Here is a 14,236-nt window from a genome sequence, read left to right on the forward strand (position 1 = left end):
CTTCACAAGAGCAAGCCGGAAACTTTTAATCAGAACAGTCCCTTAGAAAATGCTGTTTTTCACCACGAGCCAACGCTCAGAGAAACGCGGCGCTTTGGATGAAATTTCGTTTCAGAACGAAAGCTCCCGCAGCACTTCAGTAATGGCAGCTGAACTGAACCCTCTGGACTGTCCCAAACCATCGTGATTGCTGCAGACAGTCTAGTCGCGGGAAGACTCGGGCCCGCCCTTGCAAGTCGGCAGCTGTTACAGTGCGGCTGGGCCTTGCTTGCTGCGGTACAGGCCTGTACAATCTATTGGCTCTGCTGCGGGGCCATGGCGAAGGCAGCGTCACGGCAGCGGCCTCGGGAGCCTGGGTATCCTGGAAGGTTTGGCAGAGAGACCAGCCTCACACTCAGATTACACAGCAAGTGACCACAAATAGCACTTAGCAAAGTGGCTCCTTCCTCTGGCCACCTGCCAGGAACCAGATCAGAGTTCAAATAATAAATCCCAACCGCGAAGCCCTCGGGCGCTGCTCCCTATTGCCTCACCTGGAATACTGAGGAGCAGAGGATTCTGTCCATGGAGTGGGCCACTGATTGACTTTCCATGAGTTAGCCGCAGGCCTGCATGCCGTGAGCCTTACCCTCCCTCACCCTGTCCTCTGTGCCACCGGCTCCTCTCACCCACCACACAAAGGCCGGTTAGACCGTGAGGGCAGGCACCATGCCAGCTCTTCCTGTTTGCTCTGCCAAGCCCCGGGCACACATGGAGATGTTGCAGGGTGATACTGGGGTACATTAGCGCTGAACACTGTGGAGGGGGGCCACTCATCTGGTGTTAAACTGGACAGACTCTTTTGGGGAGGTTTGTCCCCCGTCCTGTGCTGGGCCAAAACCAGGCATGGTTTTTGTCTGGTATTGGAGGACAAGGGATGCCATTTTCAGGAGTGTGCTGCTCCGCCCTCTCCAGCAGGACCTTGCACACACTGTGTGTGCAAAGTCATGCTCGTGGGAGCGGGTGCACGCTGGTCCCCGAAGTACCCAAATGGCTGGTATTCTGGGAATGTGTGAGTGGCCACCAAAACACTGTGGCCAAGGCTTTCAAACCGGACGAGTGATTTGGGTACCTCAGCTTTAGCTGCCCCGGTGGAGGCCCCATGCAGGGGCAGGCAGGTGCTCTGTGACCTGTTCGGTGTCACAAACTGAGCACCTAGAGGAACACACCAGCGCGAGGGGAGTGCATTACTTACTGGGTGTGTGCAGCGGTTACAGGACAGGATCACTTGTAGCTGTGTTTGCTGCATCCGCTTTACGTTAGCACCAGCTCAAACAGATGCTGGCTGAGCCCAGAAGATTAATCAGCACAAGGTGGGATAGCCTGCGTTCCCTTGCAGACTTTTATACACACCCAGGTCCGGTCAGTCGATGCTGCCATACCAGCTCCCAGATGGGGCCTCCAAGGCATGGAAGCAGGTTACAATGCTGCTCCAGTCCCATGTGACATGGAGCATGAGCTGCTTTGTGCTGGCTCGAGCTCTACAAGGAGTAACTTGAATGCTCCGGGAAAGCAGGACACTTTCTCCTTGTGGGCAGCCTTGGCTGCCACCTCCCAGCTAGCTCCTCAGATTGTGTTCCACAGGAAGGGGACAGCCACTGGGTCCTGAGCTTCCGGTCTAGCCAGACATGTCAGCTCTGGTCTCATGGCTGACTTCTCCACCGCTCACACCACCCCCAGAATGGGATTGGACTCCCTCCTACCCGGGCATGGTACAGGAGGCAGTGGGGGAAAGGTGCACACTAAATTTGGCTTAGAGGTGGCTCTGGCATACCTCAATACTGTGTAGCACTAGCATCTGCGGTCATTCTCTGCATCACTTCAGTCAATCCAGGCTTTGAGAGATTCCACTTCTCACAAGCATCACTATAGAAATGGATCGGAGAGTCACGTAAGGAATTCTATTCCCAACTGCTTGTGTTAGTTGGGAGGAATGATGTCTAGTGGTTAGAGTCAGGGACCACTGCTCTCAGGTCCTGTTCTCACAGACCTGCCACTGAATCACGCCCTTTACAATGGACTTTTATTAAGTTCAGATAGAAGACATACAAACATAATGTGTGCACTGTGTGATTACTCAGTACAGACACAGCATATGAACCACATGGGAAATCGTCACTTATGAACCATACCATACTAAATTAGCTTGTTGCTGATGAAACATAAATGGACAACGATTTTTAAATCTTGCAATAAGATTTGTAAAATCAACAAGCCACAGCTCAAAGGTTAAATGACCACACTGAAAACCACGAACCTTGAAGAGCCCTTTTGTCCAAGGCTCTCTGGGTATGTCACAAAGCCAGATGATGTATTGTCACCCCCATTTCACAGCGTGGCAGACAGGCACAGAAAAGTTAGTGCACTGCTCAGGATCACACAGCAGGCCAGTCGCAGAAGCAAGAAGAGAAGGCAGGTCTCCCGAGTCTGCCTTCTGTTACCACTAGACAACACTGGGCCCCTGGGAATTCTAACTTGGAATGGAAATGATTTTGGAGAATTTGTTTTTCTAAAGGAGATGTTGAACCAGAGTCACTTGGACCCCGGGTCACTCGCCAGCGGAGGGCAGGGGGTGAATTAAGGGGACAAAGTAGCAGTACCAGTAGCTTAATTTGTAATGAAAGAGGTGCCGGGGCTCAAGCAATTTTTTTACTTTCCTAGTTGATGCAGCAAGCCCAGAGGTGCTGGGGGGCAGGGCTATGTATTGTCAAGTCGAGAGGTCCTGGGGCTCAGCCCTGGCAAGCCCTGGCACAAATTAAGCACTGAGCAGTATGCTCTGAAACCCCATCCCCAAAACAAACTCCACCTGCTTGAGATGCCCAAATGAGATCCCACAAGGAGGAGATCTCCACAGTCCGAGTGTCCTGTTCCCTTCTTATGTGATTTGCTCAGTGACATAATCAATATTGACAGTGAGATTAATGTTCCCACCCACTGAAATGAACAGGGGCAATTTCACACCCTTCTCAGAGCCATTGTTTCAGGCTGGCTGCAGACTCAGGCAGACATCACTAGGGGTATGTCTGCCCTGCCAAGCCAAACCAAACCCCTGGGGCAACGAGTCTCAGAGCCCAGGTCTACCGGCTTGTGCTTGTGCTACAGGGGTGAAAAGAGCAGTGCAGACCTTCCTGCTCAGGCAGGGACCTGGGCTCTGAAACCTGGCAAGGAGGGGAGAGTCTCAGAGCCGGGTCCCTGCCCCAGTGGGAATGGCCGCACTGCTAGTTTTAGCCCCATTGCATGAGCCCGGCAAGCCTGCAGCAGTTGACCTGGGCTCTGACACTTGGTGCTGCAGGGTTTCTGTTTGCCCTTTGTGTGTACCCTTGGTTTGCAATTTTAAATATTTCTATGCAGCCGCGAGAGCTAGCAATGAGAGCAGAGATTCTGGAGCACAAGACGGCAGCTTCCAGGCAGAAGTCCCAGTTTGCAGCCCCTGGTGCAGGATCCTCGCTGCACAGTCTCCAGGGGTTCGCTCACCCTGGGCCGAAATAACTCTTGAAGGTGGGCAGAGGGTAGGGTGACCCGATGTCCTGATTTTATAGGGACAGTCCCGATATTTGGGGCTGTGTGTTATATAGGTACCTATTACTCCCCACCCCTGTCCCGATTTTTCATACTTGCTGTCCGGTCACCCTAGGAGAGGGCCAGCCCCAGCTGCCAGTGACCCCCGCCCCCCCAGCACTGTCCCTCCAGCTCTCACTCTCTTCCAGCTGGAAGTCTCACCAGGGGGGCTAAGGGCGGAGTGGGCCATGGAGACTCCCACCCTCTCACGCCCTACAAGCGAACCCTCCCCGACAGGGCTGGGACACCCCAGCAAGGGGGGTGTAGGGACGTGTGCCCTGTCACTGTCCAGGCCATCCCCGTTCTGGAGCTGCATCCCAGGGTCAGACTCCAGGGCCGGCAATATGGCCCCTTTCCCAGGAACCCCAGGGTCAGCCTACAGCCCTGGCTCCCTCACATGGTCCTTAACTGCAGCCCTGCTCACACGGAGGGCAAGGGATGCATTCCCAGGGCAAGGAACTGCTGCAGGAATCCAGCTGGCAGCATCATTTGGAAAACCTGTGATCAGCTCAGCACCACTCGGCGTGTCTGGCAGGCTGCGCTGGAGTCGGGGGCTCAGGCTAAAGGCCTGGTGTGCCCAACTTTTCATTCCCTGCTATTGTTGAGTAGTTGCATTCCCGTTGCACCCAGGGGCCATACGGCTGCAGCCTTAATGTGGGGCAGTGAGTCTGCTCTGCAGGCCGGCAAATCACTGCTCTTTGGTTATTACGGCTCTCAAGGTATCTGCCTCTTCCACCCTGCGTAATATGGCGCATTCACACAGATCATCTGCCAAGGGCGGGGGAATCAGCCACAAGCTCTCAATTCTTGTCTGTGCCATTTCCCCATGTCAGAAACCGGCTGCACTGAGAAAGGTAGGGTTCACCCGTCCTTTCCCAGCCCCCTGAACAAGCCGCCTCTGCCTCTTGTCACAGCAGAGAACTCGCTCACAGCTGCAGCATTTAGTTTTTAAATGTCTCTGTTCAGGCAGTGCCAGGGGCAGGGAACTGGAGCAGCTTCAATAATTCATAAATGAGCCAGGAAGCGGCAGTGTTGAGAAGGGGGCCGCAGTGGCGCTTGGCTGGTCGCTCTACTGACATCCCGCCACACGCTGCATCAGGGCAAAGCTGTTTCTCCTTCACTCCTTGGAGACGTTTCCCCCACTTTTAATGTGAAAAGACATGTCTGGCAGCCCAGGGGCTGCTTCCAAACAAAGGTTTATTGGCTGGATGGCTGGTCTTAATTGCCACTTTGGAGCTACAGGGACCGAGACACCCTGATTAAATGCCGCAGCGCTCAGCCATAGAACGCCACACGTCAGCCACCCGGTTACCTTTGGGCAGTGCAGGCCAGATGCTGCTCTCAGGTACACCGGGGTAAATCAGGAGTCCGGGCAGAGACTTTAGCGGGCTTGTTCCAGGGTTCTTTGCATTTCAGTAGTGCCTAAGCCTCACGCAAGATCCAGGCCCGGTTGGGCTAGGCACGGGGCAGACACACACTGTCCGTACCAGCGTGCTGGGGAGGCAGGTTATTTTTTACTGGCGGAGTTAGAGATGTGGCTGTGGCGATATAAAGGTGCCTTTCATCCGTACAGCTTATTCCCCTTCCCCTACGGGAATAGCTCTACCAGCATAAGCAGCTTTATACCAGCGTAACTGTGGTTGCACCTCTTTACTGACACAGGTAGTTATAGGCAACCCAGACGCACCGTGGGAGGAAGGCGGGGGCATGTTACTGACATTTTCCAGAGGGGGAAACCGAGGCTGGGAGCTTAAGTGACTTGCTCAAGGTCACACAGCGAGTCTGTGGAAGAGCCAGGAAACGAATCTGCTTCTCCTGAGTCCATGTGCGGTGCCCGAACCACAAGAACGTCGTTCCTGGTAAGACTGACACTGGTGTAACCACGATCAAGCTGCGACCCCCATGCGCTCCCGACCCTTTTCTTTCCGAGCAGCCGTGACGGTCCTGCTCTGCTGTAGAAATGAACTATTTTTGCCATCCACACACTCCAGCACTTGCGCACAGAGCAGTGGCTGCCTCCCGGCCCCGGTGTCCCAGCCACGAGTCAATAGGAGTGGTTTTTATAGCACTAAGATTCGTTTTTGAGAACATTAATAACCACAGTGCCGGTACGACCACGGAGACATACTAGTGACCACGTACGAGCGGTCAGCACAGAGCAAGGGGGTGAGGGTCACGCACAGAACATTCAGGTGTGTCCTTAGCAGCGCCGGAGCCTGGCTGCCCATGTCTTGTGTCCTACATTCATGATCCCTGTAGTGGCTACTTACAATTAACTACACTAGACAAAGAAATGAACCCAGGATGTTAACGGTGGCATTATGGTTGCTTTTTCATTAATGGCATTTCTTTGCTTACTTGCTAATTTGTACTAATTTGCAATGGCTACTGTTACAAATGGGCCCAGTCCGCCTCTTTCTATTCAATAGGTTTTGGAAGTGGATTTTCTAAAAATAAGAGTTTAAGTGACAAATGCTGGAAGGACTGGATCCGGATCCGTAGAACTTATGTCACAGAGATGCAGCTAACTGGGCATGTTAGCTACAATATCTGGTGACTTGCAAAAGGAAAACAATGAAAACGTTTCCAATTCCCGGTTTTTCTTCTTTATGATGTATGGAACAGGCCAGAAAAATGTGTTGTTTTTTCACATGAGAAATTCTGGCTCTTTCTGCCATGGTTTTCCTGGAAGACTGTATGGATGGCTGCAGATCAGAGAGGGCATCCGCGTGAAACCTGATCAAGGGCCCAATCCACAGCTTAGTGAAGTCAATGGGAGTCTTTGAAAGATGATTTTTAAAGAGAGGAGCTGGCTTGCCAAAGGTAAACACCCCGGCTCCTTCTGCTCAAGGGCTGAGGCCAGTCACAGCTCATGCCTGAGACCCCCAAGGAGTCCCTTAGGCAAGTCAGGGACACACGACTAGACACTCCTGATATTTCTAAAAAGTAAATTGAGGAAAACGCTTCCAGGCATGAACGTTTTGTGGGCCCAGCGTCAAACATTTGTGGGCCCCCTTGGGAGCAATGGCGCATGGCGCGGGGAGGTCAGTCCCCAGAGTGAGGGGCCAGCCAGAGGCAATGGGGCATGGCATGGCAGGGGAAGCCCCGCTCTGCCCATCCCAGTGTAAGGGCATTATTCACAGACCGGCAGTTGCCAGAGGCACAGTGAGCCACCTGGCCCTGTGCTGCCAACATGCCCCTTCCCCTCTGGGGTGAGCCCATGCCACACCACACAGCCCCCCCCCCACCCAACACCCTCCGACTCCTTATGCCCAGAGCCCCCCTGGATCCACTATGCCCAGTGCCTCCCCCAGATTCCCCCCCCCACAAATGCCCAGCACCTTGCACACCACCCATGCCCAATGCCCCCCTGCCCACAGCCCCACCACAACTGCCCAACACCACCCCCAGACCTCCCAGAGACCCACTCGCCCAAGCCCTGCCTCCCAGCCGCACTCACCGGCCCCGCTGGGAGGCGACTGTGTCCGCCAGGATGAGCCGGCAGCACCGCCAGGGCTGATCCCAGGGCGGGGAATCGCTCCGCGCCCTCAGGAGTGGCGCAATCAGCCAGGCCAGGACCTGCCCCGGCCGGGGTCCCTCAAGACGCCTTGCCTGGAGGGGCCCAGCCAAGCCCCGCACGCTGTCTCCCCCTCCACCTGGCCGAGACTGGCCAGGCTTCTGCCCCAGTCCCAGGTGGCTCAGTTCCGGGGAGACAGGTGGGGCCCCACAGGTGGTGGGAAGCAGAGCTGGGGTCCAGCCAGGGGCCAGAGAGGAGCAGGGGGGTGAGGCCAGCTAGTGGAGAGGAGCCCTCGGCCAACCAGCAGGCAGGCCGAGGGGAGCAAGTGGTGGGTGTGGGGGAGCCAGCGGGGCCTCGGGGCGCAGGGCAAGCGGAGCAGGCCGGGGCCCCTTCTGAGCGTGGGCCCGGCTCCCGGGAGCCACTGGCGCCATTGTAAACCCGGCACTGCTTCCAGGCCTCCTTTTCCCTTTGCAAAAAAGCTAAAAATGGCACAAAACCCTCTTGCCCCCTTTTTCTCTCTCTTGTTTTTGCAGGTCCCCTCCATGGGATGCAGTGACAGTGGAGAGCCAATGCATGGAAGAAACAAGGCTCCGGGAGGAAACTGAACTGGATAACCAGCTAATCTTATGACAGAGAAAAGTCACTGGGTTTGGAGGTCCTGCCGAAAGTTTAGGGTGCTTCTAACCTGAGTGGTGCCGAGACTTTGTGCATCAGGTCACAACGCCACCCACTCAGCTTTGGAGCGGGAGGGTGTAGGGGGTTGTGGGTCAGGATGGTCAGACTGCTGGTGGGTGGGGGGGGGTGCCTGAGTGGGGAAGAGGATGGTCAGGTGGGGGGGGAGATGCAAATCTATGCCCCCCACACTTTAAAGTGTGCTCTGCGCCCCTGCTTCTGTGACCCCCACATCCTGGGTCCCCAAATTGCTGAGTTTCATTAATATTTCAGGCTAATATTACTTACTTAATTTTAAGAACATGTGGGAAGAACTAACGGGATGGGGCAGGGGGGTTGGGTGATCAGCTTCTGGGCCAGGGCTAGTGGGAGGGACGTAAAGAGGTGGCGGAACCTGGAGTACTGCGGGGGAGGGAGGGCGGGGGCAGAAACCGGTGGGAAAGATCAAAGAAACTTTATGTATCGTCTGATGTCCCACAAGTGCCCCAGGCCCTTTCTGAAGTTGTTTGGCAAACAGCTCTTTGCAACCTTTGGAAAAGTCAAGGACACCCCATAGTTGTGGGGGAGGTGGGGAGGGAGGAAGGTGTTGAGAAATAGAAAAACTTTTCAGCACAGCTGTTTGTGACTCCCTGCAATTGATTCTTGGCATTACAGTAGCACCTGGAGCCATCAGCTGAGATCAGTGCCCCATTTGCAGAGACGGATTGTCAGAGACAGTCCCTGCCCCAAAGAGCTTACCATCTAAATAGACAAGACAAAACGTGGGAGGAGAAACTGAGGCAGGGAGTGACCAGCCCAAGGACGCCCAGCACCAGAGCTGGGAATAGAACCAGATTCTCTTGAGTCCCAGGCCAGTGGCCTGTCCACTAGACCACATTGCCACCGACCCTAAGGGTTGGGGAGAGTGAGTTTGTCTGTGAGGCAGCCAGAGGGCGGATCCAGATGAGCAATAGGATGGCCGTGTGGTTAAAGCTGACCTAGGACTCATGAGATCTGGGTCCAGGTTCTGGCTCTGCCCCAGCTCCCTGCGTGATCCGGAGCAGACCACTTGGTTTCTGTGTGCTGGGCCCTGGGGATAACGATACACACCCAGCAAGGGCCAAACATAGCCAAGCACACAGCCCTCGGCCCTCCACCGCCAGCAACCCTCTCCACCCTTTGAGGAAATCCCCAGAAGGGAGGAGACAGAGTGGGAGCAATTCTGTAACTATGAAAATGGGCACAACTGTTCTACAGAGCCAAGACCAGTGACTCATGGTTGTGCGGCCCAAGCTGAGCCCCTTGGAGGAGTCTGAATTTCAGACAGTACACTGCCCAGCACCAGCCCTGTGAGAATCAGGCCCCTTCAAGGGAGCTCAAGTTGGGCACCCAAAAATGGAGGCCCTCGAAATCCCACATCCCTTTTGAAAATCCTGGCCCACCCCGTTAGGTGGGTCCTTAGCAGGGCAGAGAGGCCACTCCCTGGTAGCTGCAAAGAGGCAGGGAAGGAGAGAGGGAATAATAGCATCTGAAACAAGAACCAGACCTAAGACAGGACCCAAAACCCAGCTTCACTCTTCCATCCCCCTTGCTATGGGCTTGGCCCTTCCTGGGCCACACCTGGACCTGAAGCAGCTGTGCTGAAGGTCACTGAAAGAGGCAGAACCTCCTGCTAGTCCTGGCCTGGCCACAAGTGAGGAAACGCCCTCGGAGAACCTGTTCTCAGCCCCATTTCACAGACATGAGAGAGTCAGGGGAACCTCCAGGATTCTGGGGTCTTCATTCATTCAAACAGAGCTTCTGGGCCCTGCGAACCCCCGGCCCTAGTGATTATGAATACGCAGAGAATGGCTGCTGAAGAGGAATCTGGCTTGGCGAGGAGATGCATTGCCACGTTTGGCTAGAGGAATCCTGGCTACCCCTTCCCTGTGCACACGATGAGAGAGCGAGGGGTTTGCTGCCTCCCACACCTCGGCTACCAAGGTAATTGCAGAAGGCACTGAAGATTTCTGGAAGCAACACAGAGGGCCAAATGCTGACCTGGCTCCCTCCCTGAGCTGCCCTGCAGAGAATCAGCCAGCGCATAATTTGGCCAATAGGATGTCGAGTTGCAAAGCATCAGCACTTTAACGTGGCTTGTGTGGTCGCGGCAGAGCGCTGGGAGAGAGAGCTCTCCCAGCGCTATAAAAAACCCACCTCCACAAGGGGACTAGTGCACCAGCGCTCGGAGCTGTCTACACGAGCATGTTACAGTGCTGAAACTGGCTGCGCTCAGGGGGTGGGTTTTTTTGTTTTTTCACACCCTGAGCGAGAAAGTTGCAGCTGTAACATGCCAGTGTAGACAAGCCCTTAGTCTGTCTCTGGGAACAGCGACACTCCGCAGAATGGGAGCCGGCAGAGGACACTCCAGCAGCAGGAGCCATGAGGGAAGGCAAAAAACCTCGACAACGGTTAGGTGGCTGGTGCAGGGAGACCACAGCCTCTCATGCTGACCAATATTGTCTCGTTGCTTCCTGGTGGCCCCCCGTCGGTCTGTATCCAGCTGTTGTCTCTTGTCACGTACTGAGAGTGTAAGGTCTGCGGGGCAGGGACCATCTTTCTGTTCTGTGTCTGTGCAGCGCCTGGCGCCCTGGGGGTCTGGGCCACGACATGGGGACCTAGGTGTTATGAGGGCAAATCAATAATCATTTTAAAAAGGCCTCAGCCACTCTAGTGAGCCCTGCCCTGCACCTGCTGTTAGTGCTCTGCTGGTCTGAAATCTGCTAGTTTCAACTCCTGTCCCTGCCCCCTCCTCTCTCTCTCTCTCTCTCTCTCTCTCTCACAGACACCCACCCACCCACCCCCACCCCGGCCCCAGTACCTGGCCTGGCCGTGGGCAAGCCCCCAGCTTGGATAAATGAGAACTTTTGCCCCAGATCTGACCAAACCCTGCATTCAGGTTGGTTAACACATTCTCCCGCTGTGTGTTTTGGTTTCACGAGCAGCACGTGAGCGACAGGTGTCATCCCGCCTGCCTTGAAGTTCTCCGAGCACAGCCTGGGCCGGAAACAACCCGAGTTGCCAAAACCCTGAGGGGCTCTCCCATGGTATTACCAGCCTGATCACAACCCTTGGGACCCTGTGTCCACCCCTTTCTGCAGGCTCGAGAGGAAAGCCCCAGGAGGGAGGGGACAGCGTGGGAGCAATTCTCTAGCTAGGAAGATGGGCACAACCGCCCTACAGGCCCACGCACCAATACAGAGGAAAGAGGGAAATATACCAAGGGCTCCTCTGGTAAAAGCAGGGCCAGAGCGGCCAGGGCCGAGAACCGTCAGCGCCTCACAGGAGCTGGTTGTGCTTTTTTCACCTGTGCCTCCCCCCAGAGACGCCCTAGTCAAGCTCCCTTGTATTCCCTCTCCGAGGTTGCAGCTCAGATGCCAGCTGCTAGACAGTGAAGCTTGTTGAGTTTCCTGGAGGCCCACGGAGCTCAATGGGATTTTGGGTCAGTGGAAGCTCACATGACCTCAAGTTACCGTTTGGTCTCAGCCCCTGCTTTGAAGGCTTGCCAGTTAAAAGCAAGCTATTCTCTTGGAGAAACAATGGCGTCGGGATTCACAGTGTAAACCTGGGCCGGGGAGGATGTGCTGAACAAGCTTCACTTCCTAATAACTTCCACCCTGCAGTACCCAGCACGGTCACGTGGCAGTTCCCCTGGGGCCGTGCAGAGGCTTTGGAAGGGACAAATTTGCCTCGTTAAACATTCCATGACCCCGCAGCTGAGCATTCGCTGGCAGGCGAACTGGGCCCATCACCCACTGTGTTACTCCGGGTTTACAGGAGAGGAACTCCATGGCTTGGGAGAAGTTACACCGACATGACCCTGGCGTAGAACAGTGATGAATCAGGCCCATTGCCTGTTCGTGAGAGACGCCCCTCGTGGCCCTAGCTGTAATCACTAAGGGCCAGGCTTTGCCCTCCTTACTCGCACGAGTAGTACCTTACTCCACGAGTAGCCTTGCTGAAATCAGCCGAGCTCTTGGCAGAGTAGGTACTACTCAGTGTGAGCAAGGGCTGCACAACCTGGCCCTCCAGGCGTCACGGCCCAGTCCACGCAAACCAAAGGTACAAATTCTGTCCACAAAGACGCACGCCTGCACCTGACCGTAAACGCAGCGTCTGTGCAAACACACCCGAGCGTGCAGGCTGGCACGGGCGTGCAAACACATGCACAGCTGACAAACGCAGAAGCAAAGGAAAGGAGACTGCGTTCCCTTCGGGCAGTCAAAGGGTTAAGGAAGTTTTTAGAAACCACCAAAAAGAGTCCAATTCTCCTTTGCCCCTTCTGGCTCCTTCCCCCGCCGTAGGTCCAGGCTGGTGCCAAAGTCGGAACCTGCTAATCAGCAGCTCCCAGCAGCCGCTCTCTGTGCTGTCTTGACTCCTGGCCAAGCCGGCCGGAGCCTGCCGGCTGTGGAATGTGTGTGAGCCGTGTGTCCCAGCTCCAGACTGTGGGAAAGAGCTGCTCTGGTGAACTCCCAGCAGCTGCCTTGACCCAGCCTGGCCGTGTACGGGAGACGGAGAAGCCTGGCTTTACCACGTTTTCTCTCAGCCATTTCCGGGTGGCTCTTCTGCCAGCCCCTGCAAGCTCTGAAAGGCTGCCCCAGTGACCCAGGCCCGGGGGTCCCTCACGTGCCCTGTGCACGGACCGGGGGCTGTCGGGGGAGGGGCAATTGTAACAAGAGGGACTTTTAAAGACAAGCTTTATTTTTACATTTTTAAAAGGGAAACAATGGGGGGGGGGAGAGAAACTCCTATTGACAAAAGGAGCAACTGCCTGCCTACATGAGCTACCCTACAGTAAACAAGCCAGCCCCAGGCAACACCACCTGGCCCTGGTAACAAGGCTCTTCATCTTCAAAGCGCTTTGCAAACAATGGGCTCCATTCAGCAGGTCTGTGTGGCACTGGGCTCTGCAGGGGCCAGTGGCCTGGGAGGAGGGTGGCTGGGGGTGGGGGTGAAGCTCTCCCAACTCCGGCTGCACTGGAGAACTGCAGCTCTGCAGGCTTCTCTGAGAGAGGGTGCGTGGGCACGGTGCTGACGCAGGGCCCCCAGTGCAGACAGCCCCAGCAAAGCTGCCTTTACAGGCAGATGCAATGGGAGCCCCACCTATTTCCCACCCCACTGTGGGTGATGTCTGCTCCAGGCACAGGGGATACAGCTGCAACTGCCCTTGGCTGGGGGTGCATGGAGGTGAGTCGGGGGGAGGTGAGATGCTAAAGCTTCCCCGAAGGCATAGCATGTCACCCGGGGCAGGAGGCCAGCTTAAAGGCTCCCGCCAGCACCTCTCCTCCCTCCCTGGACCAGGCTCTGGCTCTCCGGGTGTCACTGAGCCCAAAGAGTCAGTTACTCTGTCTAGTAAGGGGGAGAACTGGGCCCCTGGGTTTTTTAAGCACCCGCCCTCCTGCCACCCCTTCTGTGTGAGCAGCACCCGGTACTAGTCTAGGCAGTGGGCCAGATTCCTTGCAGGGGCACTGCAGCCGGGATGACTTTAGCCCAGTGAGCCATGAAGGCCCCTGAAGATGGTAAAATGGGCCACAAGGAGCTGACAGATGCTCGTACCCCCCCCCACCCAGGGCAATACACTGTACAAGCAAGAAAACGCACCAGTTTCTGCTGGTGCTCAGCGCCAGGGCGTGTCCTGGGGGCACTGGCTCAGGCGGCTGGGTGTGCAGCAAGGAGCCATTCCCCTTGGGTAGAGCACGTCCAGCGCCCCCCGGTCAGCAGGCGCTGAGTGCCGCTCGCACCTGAGGGCATCTCCCTCTGGTTCCCACTGGCAGGCTCCCAGCTGGGCCAGTCGTTCTGGGGCAGGGAGAGGGGCCAGGGGAAGCCTGCGCCATGCCCCTGTCAGGGTGTTCAGTGGGCAAGGGGTTCATTAGGCAGCTCTCACGAGCACTAACCTCACTCAAAAGCCAAATCAAACTGGCTAAGCATGAAAACCAGTGGGGGAAGGCCCCACCCCCGCTTCCTCCTCCAAAGCACCCGCCCAGCCCATTCTGCTAGAGGATGAATTGTTGCAGCTGGCTTGGGGGCCAAGGGGATACAAGCTGCACTCGGCAGGGGTCACATTCTGGGCATTCCTGTAACAACCAGCAGGTTCTCAAGCTCCCTCCCTCCTGCTCTGTGCAGGGAGCTGAGTGGGTCTGTGCACCCTCCATTGCACCCTCCACCAGGACTGCCTCCTCCTCAGTTTCCAGGTCTCAGCTCATCAGGTTCCCAGGGCCAGCCATGATTTCTACCTCTGCTTTTCCCTCCTTCGTCTAAACCCGCCGTTCCTGTGACAAGAGTCGGTTTGCTTGGGACCCACAAGCCTGGCAAACTCAGAGAATTCAAAGCAATGAAGCAATGTGGGGTATTCCTTAATCTTATCCCATTACACCTGCTCCAGATTGTTCCCCAGCCTCCCACCCCTTCGGACAGCGGAAACCACGGCACTCA

This window comes from Eretmochelys imbricata, chromosome 9 (genome assembly GCF_965152235.1).
Source record: "Eretmochelys imbricata isolate rEreImb1 chromosome 9, rEreImb1.hap1, whole genome shotgun sequence".
In the NCBI taxonomy this organism is placed as follows: domain Eukaryota; kingdom Metazoa; phylum Chordata; order Testudines; family Cheloniidae; genus Eretmochelys; species Eretmochelys imbricata.